Source organism: Leptosomus discolor, chromosome Z, assembly GCF_034619465.1.
Source record: "Leptosomus discolor isolate bLepDis1 chromosome Z, bLepDis1.hap2, whole genome shotgun sequence".
Taxonomy (NCBI): domain Eukaryota; kingdom Metazoa; phylum Chordata; class Aves; order Leptosomiformes; family Leptosomidae; genus Leptosomus; species Leptosomus discolor.
The window spans coordinates 15515976-15528530 of NC_141419.1; positions in this window are offsets into that span (position 1 = coordinate 15515976).

Sequence of the window (12555 nt, forward strand, 5' to 3'; positions counted from 1 at the left end):
TCCTCTTATAGCTGCTGCATTCACAGCCTGTTCCGCTCCTAGCTCCATCTTATTCTACTCCTCCAGCACAAAACAGCTTTGCGCAAAGGGTACGTGTGTGTGTTTGCAGATCTAAGTGTACGTATAAAGAAGTATCGGCATATGCAGGATTTATTCCACTGTTTCCTGCACCTAAAGCTGACCCTTTTTGCCTTTCTTGACATTTTCTCTGCACAAAACATCATGAGGCAACTCCTTCACAGTTCCATGTGCAGTACAGAAACATGTATGGCGTTAAAATTTTGCCAGTAAACCATTTTAAGAGATATTTAAACCATTAAATGTATAAAATATATTCAGTTTTTATTAAGGAAGCCAGCTAATAACATACAGATTTCCTTTGTGATTTTTGCCCTACCTAGCTGCAGAAAACAGGGCCCCAGTTACCCTCCTGCTTTTAGTGCTTTCCTTGTCTCCATCCCTGCATTCCAGCACCCAAAACGGAAGAGAGAACCTTTCATGTTCAGTTAAAATAGACTAAAAAGCCTGTACTTTTGACCGAGACACACACGCTATCCCCACACAAACGAAACAAAAATAAGAAGCGGCAGCCTTGCTGTACCTTCGGGGGAATCGGGCGTTCGTTTTGCTATGCTGTTACCTAGTGTCACACACCTCCACACGCTATGCAGAGTCCTTAACTGCGCCGCATAACTTTACGGTAGGTTTTACTTCACGGAGGAGCATTTCTTGACCCTGGCTCTGATGGCAGCAATCCAGAGGTCTTTCAACAAAGCACTGGCTCAACACTGTCCACAGAACCGCCCCTTCAGAGCGCAGCGTGGACGCTCAGCTCAGCTCAGCTCACCATCCTGCATTGTCAGCAGGCAGAGAGCAAGAATTACAAGGATTTACAGCTCTCTGAATACTGCTGATTCATTGACAAAACCGGAATTAAATTGTACGATATTAGTACTGTTCATAGCCTTTCCACCCCTGTTGCAGGCTGTAATATTTCTAACGACATGCCATTGGTGACAGAAACTTGAAGATCACCTGTGAAGCTCTCTGACCAGCACTGGATTGGGAATCACTAGTAGTTTCTTACCCATAACTTTACTCTTGTTTGTAGGTTGGGAGTTTGCAAACTACCTAGAAATATGGCATCTGGGTAACTTGATAAGGAGTATGACATCCAGATTTACAGACACATTTGAGAAAATAATATAAAAATTAAAGGTTGCTGTTCAACTGAGCAGCATTATGGATTAGTGTGATGCTAGAACACTGCATCCCAGTGGGTGATTCCCCTATTACCATTCACTTGAGTAGCTCTGGGCCTGGATGCCTGGATGCTGTACTTGACCCTCAAGTCTTTCCTGACAGTGAGCTGCAATACTTCTGCTGCACTGGTAAACGATATAATGAATATGGTTAAAAGGAGTGGGATACAAGGGTTAATGAGTGTTGACATTTGTCCTCTGCTTTGTGATCTGCTAAGTGCACAAAATAACTTCATGCCAAATTCAGCACATTTGGGAGTCCTTACCTAAACTTGGGCACAGAAGATTTATGGTGAAATGGGGATCCCTCTAAAAAGATATTGTTGCAAAGAATTCACTGATACTGAGACTATTTGTGCCAGTGGGAAAAAAAAAGCTATGTGGCTTTTACACTCCATCCCTGGGAGGGGAGCCTAGGACCAGTTGTAAGCCCAGGGGCTGTTGAGCGAAGCATGGAACACCCAGATGGCAGCCAAGTTGCTGACTGGGGAGATACCTTGAGATTGCAGTCAACAAATCCAAGGAACTCTTGAGTTTTGAACTGTGCCCACCAAAATGTTCTTCCTTCTTGCCTGGTGATGGTCTAAGATGGCAAGCTGCAGAAAGTCTTCTGGGAGTAAGGTAAATGCCCTGATCACTAGTCTGCAGGGTCATAGTCACCTTTTCTATGTAACCCTCCTAGAATCTGACATATGTTTCCGGGGAGACGTGCAGGTGGGTGTGTCTTCCAGCTAGCCAAGTCTCTTCTGTCCCCACGGTACGTTGAAATAATATGGTTAGAGATGTGTTATTGGGAGGGTCTGATCCCATGCAATATATCCTGAGATGGTGGGGTGGTGGGGGGAACCTGAACAGAAAGACATGTAGTTTCCACAGTGCAGTGGAAGTTAAGGCAGGAGATGTCAAACTGGGCTGTGTGATGCCTGACAAATGGTTGAGTCAAAAAGGATGATGCCTATGAGCCCACAGCTGCCAGCTGGAAGGGGATATCCGAGACCACAGCATCCTGCTTAGCGCTTCAGTTACAACCACACCCTTTTTCAGGTACCTGCATATGTCCTTTAGCCCATCTAGTTTACAGAACATTTTGAAGAATTCAAATGCTGTGCAATTAGTATTGATATTGTGATAGCTCAGGCAGGATCAGGGCTGCACTGTGCTAAGCTCTTCCAGACGGCTAGATAAAAGTCTCTGATCCATAAAGTAGACAAAGCATTAGTAGAAGTACAACAGATAAAGCTGAAGAAACAAAGAAAGCTGCAACAACAGCTCATGCATTTGTCCATGCTGAAGGGTTGACAGCCAGTCTCATATGGCACGGAGAAGGGGACAAGGAAAGGTGGCTCTGCTTGGCCTCATGGAGCACTAACTGTTATTACAATCACTATCAAAGTGAGAGGAAATTGCATCCATTTTACTGTTGAAACGCACAAAATGTACAAAGCTTTCCTAGCATCCATAAACAGTTAAATACATTAGAAAATAGAGGACATGAGCTTGCTGTTGTTCTTCAGTCTCAACTTGTGTCGCTTTCAGTGGCCATTTAACCTCAATAAAGACAGAAGGATCCATCCACAATGTTTTTAATTACAAGTGGCATTTCTAAGCCTTCTGTGGTCAGCGCCTAATCCAAAAAAGTGACTTCATTTTGGACTCTGGCAGTATGGATGCTCTGTGTAAAAGGCAGACTGCAAACTAGTTTCCATCCTGCTTTAATAATAGGTTCACAATCCAAAAAGGAACTTTAAACACTTTACTTTAATATTCAGACTTAAAGCTTTCCTTCTGTAAAGGGGTTTATAACCCAGCAATAAAACACCGCCTTTGAAAGTTGACTTAAAAGGTCTTAGGAAAGCAGTGGATTTTTAGATCTAAGCTTCCAGTATTTAAAAAAAGATTAACCGTTGCACAGAGATAAACAAATTGGTAGCTTGCTTGACCAAATCTGCCCTGACTAGGTGATAGAATTAACCTCCTTTGCACAGTCAAAACATGCAGGATGCCCCCATGCAGAAACACTTTCAGTAGGGCTTCCTGCAAAGTGAAACTGATGTGGATTGATGCTGCTGGGAAGGGGTTCTGTGGAGCATTGCACGAACCAAGCTCTTCTGCAGCTGCAGACCTGGCCCTTACCAATGAGGGCAAAGGCATGCAGAACGAGTGGGAAAGGAGAGACGGCATTGCAAGAAATGTAAAGAAAGGACTGAAATGAACACTAAGATTCGGTTTCTACATGGCAGATAGCCAGCAGAAATATTTTTCTACTGGGTGGATAAGGGCTTGTCTTCTGCTCTGAGGTGTAACCAAACCCCACTGAGACTCCTGTGAGCTTTCAAGGAATTGGCAGGGGCCAGGGGAATCCACATGGAAAAAACCAGTTTTTATCCAAATTATATGTAAATGTTCTGATGGATGAGCTATTTGCCATTTCCTTTGAGAACATCGTAGGATGTTCAGTGTTAGGAGTTTTCCCTTTATTTCAACTACTTATTTCTTTTATTGATTTCAACCCAGTTTGCCTAGTTACACCACTTTCTCCACAGTCAGCTATTCTGCATAAACCCCAAGGATCCGTCTTTTCCTCGGGAAGCTCCCACTGGAATCAGCTGCAGTATCCCTGAACTGACCGGTAAAGGCCATTTGTATTTGTATTCTTACGGCCTCTAAATGCTGGTACCTTGCCAAACCACCATGATTGCCTTTTAGCCAAGCTATTTATATTACATACATATATATTTATATATATATAAATGTATATATGTATAAAAACATAAATTCTATCACATCAGCATCTGAACATTTTACATTGCTCCTTCTTTAAAATTACCTCTGTTTGTCAATATTTTTTCTCAGGAAGATGCCTTCAGAACAAAATGTGAAATCGCAGCAGAATATTCTATGTAACAGTGTAGTGTCTCTTTTCCTTGACATAGAGGAACAAATCAGTCTGAGGACAGTTTGTGTTCTTTAAAGGTTTCTTTACCTGGTAGATTATTCCTTTTAGGGGCTCTCACCCTTTTTCCAACAAGGTGGGTTTTGCTTTCATTACCCCCTGTCCCCCAGCACTCCGAACAGGAGAAATACACTCTTCTCTCACAGGCGCCAGCATCACTGGCTTCCAGGAAAGTGGCATGTGACTCCCACCGTGACACAAAGCCCCTGGCCCACATGTCAGACAGGTCGCACGTTCCCTGATCACATCAGCAGTCTAAGTTCCAGTCCTCCACCCTAATCAAGTATGACCGTGGCAGCGCAGCCAGACTCGTTGGGAGCCCACAGGGAGCCTTGCGGCTGTATCTCCTCATGGAGGACCAAAGGTGATGTCCTCAGAGCGTTGAGGTCAGGGGCACAGGCAAGTCTCTGCTGCCTCTTGTCGTTGTCCTTTTTCTTGAGGTTTGAGCTCCTTGTCCCACATGACAGTGTTCTACTCACAGCCAATCTGAATTAATTTTTCAAGTAAGATTTCATGAGGCAGTATCAAATGCTTTCCTGAAATCCAAATATATTACATCTACTGCTTTCCCATCATCCGCTAATTTTGTAATTCAATGCAATCAAGTTTGTCTGGCGAGATTTATTCCTTATAAATCCCATGATTCAATTTACCTGCCAATGGAGGATGAAGGACTGAGTCAACATTTGCAAGCTTAATCAAACTCATCCAAACCTCCATGTTCAATAGATTGAACTGCAAGTTTTGCAAGAAGAGCCTTGCTCTCAGCATTTGCCCCACTTTGTGGTTTCTAATGGGATGGAAATACTGGAAGAAAAGGTTTTGGCACTGCATTTCAATACTTCTGCACTGTTTAGAAACAGGGAAAAGCACAAAAGAGTGTTTCTTTTAAAGTAGACGGTTTAAGGCTGTAAAAAAGAGTTCTGGAAGTTGAAAGAGAGATCATTAGGTAACAAACAGTTTAGGTCCAACTTTACTCTTAACTAGTTGTTTCCATTACTCTTGCTGAACTGGCCAGAAAAAAAAAAATAAATCAAGACAAATAAAAATCCTGGACAGTTTGGGTAGGTTTTTGGCTCCTGAGATTCCACTGGCACATCTGGGATCCTCTAGAGCCCCAACCTAACAGACAGTTGACAGACATACAATTGCATGACAGACAGACAATGTCTGCTATTTAAGGCTCTTAAATCAGCACAGCATCTGATAAACTTTGAGACCTTGCTCAGTATACTCCTCCCCATTTCAGAAAAAAAAACCACCTCAAATCTTCCTTTCTAAAGATTTATAATTTTTATTTTCCTAGACAAATGCTTTCCACTACCAAAAACTTTACCCTTTCATTTGCTTTCCACTGTGTCATGGAAAGCATTTGTGTTTGCATTCTTGTGTTTGCATTTTGTGGTTTTATATTCCAGTTTGCTTTTATGAATTTGAATTTGAAAGGGCTTTCTTCAGTGTCTTTAATGCACGTACTGCTCAGGGAAGGGAATTCTTAGGACTTGTAGGGAACTTGGGCACTCAACCCAAGATTCATAAAGTATTATTTCTATAGACAAAACACTGAGGGATATAATGGTGGGACAGAAATAAAAATTGAACTCAGAAGAGGTTTAAAGAGAGTGAATACTTCATATACTATTGAGTGAAATAGGAGTTACCTTAAAGATGAGTCTGGTGTGTTGCTGCATACAGTTCAATCAAGTGATCAAAGAAAAAGTAAGGAAAACTGAAAACCAGCCTGGGTGAATAAAGTGTAAAATGTCTGTTCTTCGAACACTGGCTGAAGCACACACAAGAGCTCGGCACCTCAGCTTAACACTGAAGCTGCCAAAAGGAGCAAAGTTCATATGAGTGTGAGGGATCCACCCACCCTTTTTGTAGTGGGTAAGTGCCCTGAGATGCTACTGCGCAAGCAAGTCTGCCCACAGGTCCCCCGCTGCAGCTGGAACAGCAGCATCACTTGCGTTACGTTGCATCTATACGGCTTGTGCTGTCGTTGAGGGATAGCTTACTTTGACTGAAGCGGCTTAAGCAGCACATGCTGAAGCAGCTTGCCTGGCAGACCTGGAAGCACAGCCCTCGGAGGGGTAACAGCAGCAGGGCACCATGCTACAGCACCAGTTTCTCCAGGTGGTAAAGCTGCAGCTGGAAGAGGAGCTGCCTCGCCTGCTCCCTTCAGAACGTGTTCGGTCAGCCTGGTTGGCAGCTGCTCCTTTCCTGCTAGGTCCTGGGTAGTGAAGAGATGGTCTCTTAGTTGCAGTCAAGTAATTCTTCAATGCCTTGGAGAGCCATTGTATCTGTACCCAGATACACAGGCAGTCCTTCTTTGGAAAAACTGGTAAGTAATTGTATAATCATTTCTATGGTGACAAGGAGTGAGAACATAACTTCAAGACATTTAGAATAATAACCGTGCCTAAGCAAGCGCATATTTTAAAATGCATTGCTTGTGCATGAAAAGGTCCTAGGCAACTTCTGGCAGTCAGTAGAGAGTCTACCATAAACCTCCTCACAGAAGGCAGCTACTCAGTCTGAAAATTAATTTCAAGAAACACAACTGACCACTGAGCAATTTTAGCAGTACTTTTTGCTGAACCTTTTGTGGTAAGCAATGTTGTTAGCTGAGCACAGAGTGACTGGACTTCAAAATTAAGAGCCAGGCCTACAGGCGAGTACAGAAATACTGTGCTGCCCGTGGTATGCTAGATCATCCTTTGTTACGAGGCACATTCACCCCTGAATTCTCACACCAAGTCAAGCACCTGGAAAAACAAAATGGGCAACTTTTGTATGCAATACCCACATATGTGCATCTGCTTGCATGAACTATTTCTGAAAAAATAACTCCTAAAATATTTCCAACAAGTCAAGTTAAAAATGGGCTTAAAGACCTCAGTCAAAATATATTAATAGTTTGTAAGCTGTAAACAAATGCTTCTGCTAACTTGGGTCTGAATGTAAGATTTCCTCAGGAAAAGCACTTGACTGAATTCAAATTCAAACTGCAAGACAAGATTTTTTTTTTTTTTTTTTTTTTCATGGAAAGATCCATCAGCTTGTTCTTAAAACAACAGGAAAGAATGGAGTGAATCTTGCCTTCTCTGAGTATTGGACACGATCATATATGAATTGACTTCTCTCAGGAACCTTGAGAGAAAAGGTAGTATCATCAAGAAACATTTTAATAGCTTCAGAAGATTTACATAGTGAATTGTACGAAATATGTTGATTGTTTCTATGCCTTTTGCTTTGGCTTGGTCATTTTTAGCTCAAGTCTTGACATAATTGTCTTCTACTGTACACTCTAATATGCTTTTCATTATGTAAGACATTTTTCTGTGTTTCAGATAGCTTGGACAATGTCACTAAACTTGTCAGATCCCCCTTCTGCTTCTCATAAACTAACACAATACTGTTGAGTTAGGCTTCATACTCATGCAGAGAAATATCCAAATCCATGCAAAAGATTGTTTACGTTGATATCAGAGTGGATGGAAAACAAATTAGAACATTTGTATTTGTGTTAGCAGACAGATACTGCCAGAACTATGGAAATCAGTGGTAACACTCTGATTGGATGCTAGCATTTATAAATCCATTTTTTATTTTTAAGCAGACCTGATTTGGGAACCTTGAAACAGTTTATTAGTCCCCTACTGTTTTGACTTCCATCTGTCCAGGTACTTCTTGAACGAGAAGGAGATTGTTGGGTAAGAGCTGTTGAAGATACTCATATTTATGTGGTAGATTCACTGGAAGGGGTTAAGAGAAAGATTTTCTTCACAGTTTCCCTCATGTCCTTCCAAAAATTTGAAGTTTGTTATTTTCTTCCTCCTTAGCAGTAATGTTTAGTCCTACACCGTGATCCATCCTGGTTTCAATGGGAAAGTCATTCGTGAATAAACCACATGATCAGACCTGCTACATCTGAATTTAAACTGTGTCGTTTCCCTAGACATTACAAGCACCTATGGAGGTGAAAGGGGATTCATAAAAGGCAATGAAAAAGAAAAAAAAATCTCAGTGGAAAAAAAGGTATTTCTTAAAATTGATGCTAAAGCATCAATATGAAGGGAGAAATAGAATAAAAAATGGACTCAATATTGTGCGTTTCTTGCTGGATTAATTTGTCATTTACATTAGCATGAAAGTTACCCTTAATACTGACAGCTTTTAAAAGAGGACTATGTTTGTCAGGATTGAATACAGCTCAAACAGCAGTCTCAGTTCTAGAAAAATTCTCATGAGCAGCCACCAACTGATGATGTAAAGTGGAGTATTTGGGAAGCCACATCAAGTGCCTAGTCCTACTTCCACTTATGGCAATGAGAAATCAGGGCCAGAGCCTTTAAAGAGCAGTAGTTTCACAAAAGAAAGACCAGGGAGAAAGCTAGCACGTGGAAATGAGATGGCTCCCTGATTCCTTAATATTCTGGGCAATTGAGATATCTTTTTGTAGTGAAACATTTTTATCCCACATTCATGTACGGCATTTTTTCCATTTTAAGATGGGACACTTTAGGCTTACAAGAAATTTCAATACACTGAACAGAGAATGCCTAAAATCTGAGGTATGATCCAGAGCCTTGTCAAGAATAGATAAAATAACATAGCTTTTCAGAACTATTAATAAATGTCTCGCTAGTCTGGCATGAGCTTGTTGAACTCAACATGCTGAAAAAGGCTCAATACTGGGCGTAACTAAGAATGGCATTAGAAGGACCAGGTATGCAGGGAAATTAAAATGGTCTCTTTCAGAAAAGGTTCATGATAGGACAGATGTGCCAGTCTCAGGGCTGCTACAAGGGTTTTGTACTGGGCAAAGAGAGTAATAAGAAACTAAAAAACTCTTGACATTTCAACTTTATTGAAAAAGGGTACAAAGGAACCACCTCTGGATATTGTAAAACTCACAAATAAATTCTTTACAGCTGCACAAGGAAAGATAACAATGAGAGCCCGATATTTCATTCCTAGCACAGTAAAAAATCCTATTATAGCCAATGCAGTTATGGGTGCACCAGCTGTATTCTGGGAATGCTATATAACTCTTGTCTGTTTCTGAACCAAAACCCCCAAGGCCAGCTTTTGAGATTAAAAAGTCCGCCTCTTTCATATACATGCCCTTCCACATCCCTGTTCGTTTACCAATGTCTGGAATTAAGTAAGTTGTCATAATCGGACATGATCCCCTTCCAGGCTGGGGATGAGCTTCTCAAGAGCGGCCTTCCTACCCTGCGCTCTTGTATATTAGCAACAGTCGTATAATAAACACACCTCTTCTTTCCTTACTAAAATCTGTAGCTTGGGATGCACTAGTCAGACATATCTTGTGGTGCTGGAAGAATTTTTGGGGTTTTTTTAAGTGCAGAAGAGATTTTTTTTTTTTTTAAAAAAAAAAAAAAAAAAAAGGAAATGGAAGAAATTAAAACATCTCTGCTTCTCAAGCCGAACTTTTTGAACACCAGGGGCAAAAGGCTACCACAGGTCAGGTAAGCATCAGGAAGCTGGGCTATAAATTTTGACCCTGGGTATGAGAAACAATAAAAGAAGTATATTTTAAATGACACAATTCACCTTAAATTTCAGGCTTCTTACTCAGATATCCTAGGAAACTACCATGCCAGCCAGACTACCAGCAGTATGTGGAGAACGCAACAGGAGAGAACAGATGGGAGAAGCCACTGTTTCTAACACAGCCCTAAGGCATCTCTGTTCCCTTGTTCAGGGCTTCATTTTGTAACCTCCCCTCTTCCAGCTGCTCAGACCAGGACTTGATTCTCCTCACAGACCCAAAGTACCACCCTTCACTGGACAGAAAGACCACCTGGGGAGAAAGCAAGTGGCTACAACTATGCGAACCACTCTGTCTGCCCTCTCAGGGGCCACAACAAAAAGTCAGAGTTCATTCAGTTCAGCTCCCTAAAGAACAGCATCAGACTTAGACATGGGAAGTGTAACCCAAGACAGCAGCAGAGAAGTCATCAGCAAAGGTTTTTATTCAAATACACGGTTTATATCCAGAAATGGAGAAGTGGGAAACCTTATGGAGCTCCCAGTTCAGTCCAGTCCCATGACTTCTGTAGTCTCCCAATAGGCTCTCACATCCCTTTGCGAGCACAGAGCTCCTTTGTGCTAGAAATCCGAAAGAGGGTTAACTTCATGTTTGCCTTAGACCTAGCAGTCCCTGGAGACCCTGTGTTGGGGTTGGCTCTCTCACCCATCACACTGGATTTCCAGCATTTGGCTTAGATGAGAAAGAATACGAGGAAGCATCCTTTAATCTAAAAAATTGTAATGTGCCGAATGTCGGCAATTAATTTCAATTTCTTGCTCAATTTGTTTGAAAGTGAAGCTGGAATGGATCTAGAAGTGAACAGCAGTGAAAGGTGTATTATCCAGAAACCTTCCCAGATACATCATTGAACAATGGAAGTTAATGGCATCTTTAAAGGCATTCACGCTGCATAGACAGCACGGGTGCGGATACCTACCATACTAAAGACACTGTGCTACTGTTTACTTCTATTAAAGTTCAATTGCTTGTGCATGCTTATTTTCAATAAATGTTTAATATTTTTCTTCTTCTTTAAATTCTTTAAATTTATTCTTCTTTTAGAAGCCAGAAGTGATTATTTCCTTACCTCCCCCTGCCATGGTGATGGCAGAGTATTTAGTAAGTATTTCAGAGGGAAAGTCTGCAGATTCACATAGTGTTAGTTTATTAGTTGAATAAATGATTGCAGATATATCAATGAATTTGATTTTTCTATCTTGAATATTTCTAAGTTAGTGTCATACAACACTCACTGAAGTCAACAAATGGGATTTTGAAAGACTGGGCTCTACTCTTGCTTTGTAGTTCATCCTGGACTTCCACAAAGGCAATTTCAGAATAGGGACCTTAGAGTAGAAAATTATGAAGCTGAAGTGCTGAGAAGAAAGGGGAGAGAAAGGCAAAGGAGAGTTTGTTCTTTCCATTAATATTAAACTGTCCATTTCCCAGCTGCAGGCTCATGAAAAGGAGACTTCTTGGTGATTACCTAGTAATTCAAACCTTACAAACCCACCTCAGAACACACAAAGACAAGGTAAAAAAGAATTTTTTTTTATTGCAGTTTCATGAAATCTGATCCACAGCAGAGCTTGAAGAATTCACTAAGCTTTTGAACACATATGCAGGCTGGTATAGATTTCTTTTTTTATGTCTTCCTTACCAGAGGAACAATATCTATGACAATATTACGTGTGCGTGTGTGTGTGTGGTTTTGTGTGTGTAAACATGAGTAGCTTTTACAAATAGAAATGCCAAAGAATACAAGTAATAGTCTGGATTCTGTAAAAGACTCTGTCTCACAAAATAATCTGCTGCATAAACCCAAAACGAATCTCTCAAACAATATTCACGTGTTAGCATCGCAGAGCATGCTTGCCTTCTACCTGTTTACCTATTCAAAATAGAAATCAAGACATATGGAAACAAAGACGAACCTAAGCAGCAAATTATCGTCACAACCCCTCCTGTACTGTTATCACGGAAGATACTTAGAGCGAAAGGGTTTCTCTCCCAAGCTCGCGCGTCCTCGGTGCTGCAACGCTGCCTGTACCCCTTCATAACCCTGCTTTATCCTTCTTTACTTATAGAGAACACAGAATGAAAAGGTTGTAATTTAGTCCCTCTGGAGTAATTGTGCCTGTAACACACAGTTATAACAGCAACGGAATTTGCTGTAGTTCCTCATATCTCCCAGTTACCCATGAAAAGCCAAAGGATATTGACAAAGTGACTTCTGCAGCATGTATTAACCTGAAACTTTTGGTTCAGTGAAAGCCTGTGTGAGAAATAAGCAACGTTCTCTTGCTCTTTGTTTTTCTTGGTTCCATACACTATCAAGCATTTTTAATCAATTTTCCCTGCTATTTTGCTGGATTTTTTGAAAGGTTCTGTGGATTATATTCCTATAATGGTTTTGTTCATTCATGAATCTATGATTTCTTGAAAGTTCAAGAAAAACAAAACATATGTAAGTACAAATTAATGAATACTGCTGTGGTTTTCTTTCTTACTTTTAACGCTGATACTGGCCAGCTGTTAAACAGTCAGCCAGATCTGGTGTAACTTTGATTCGGTATATGCCAGTGTTTTTAATCATCACCACCCTCTCCTTGGGCCCCAGGTCCAAAACAGGGTGAAATTTTAGCAGTTTTCCATATATCTATTCGTAACTGAACATGAAAACCTCAAATAGTTCACAAAAAGCAAAAGAAGCTCAAATGATGGTGTTGAAAGCAAACGAAATAACACTCAGCTATCAGAGTCCACTGGCACATTTTGTA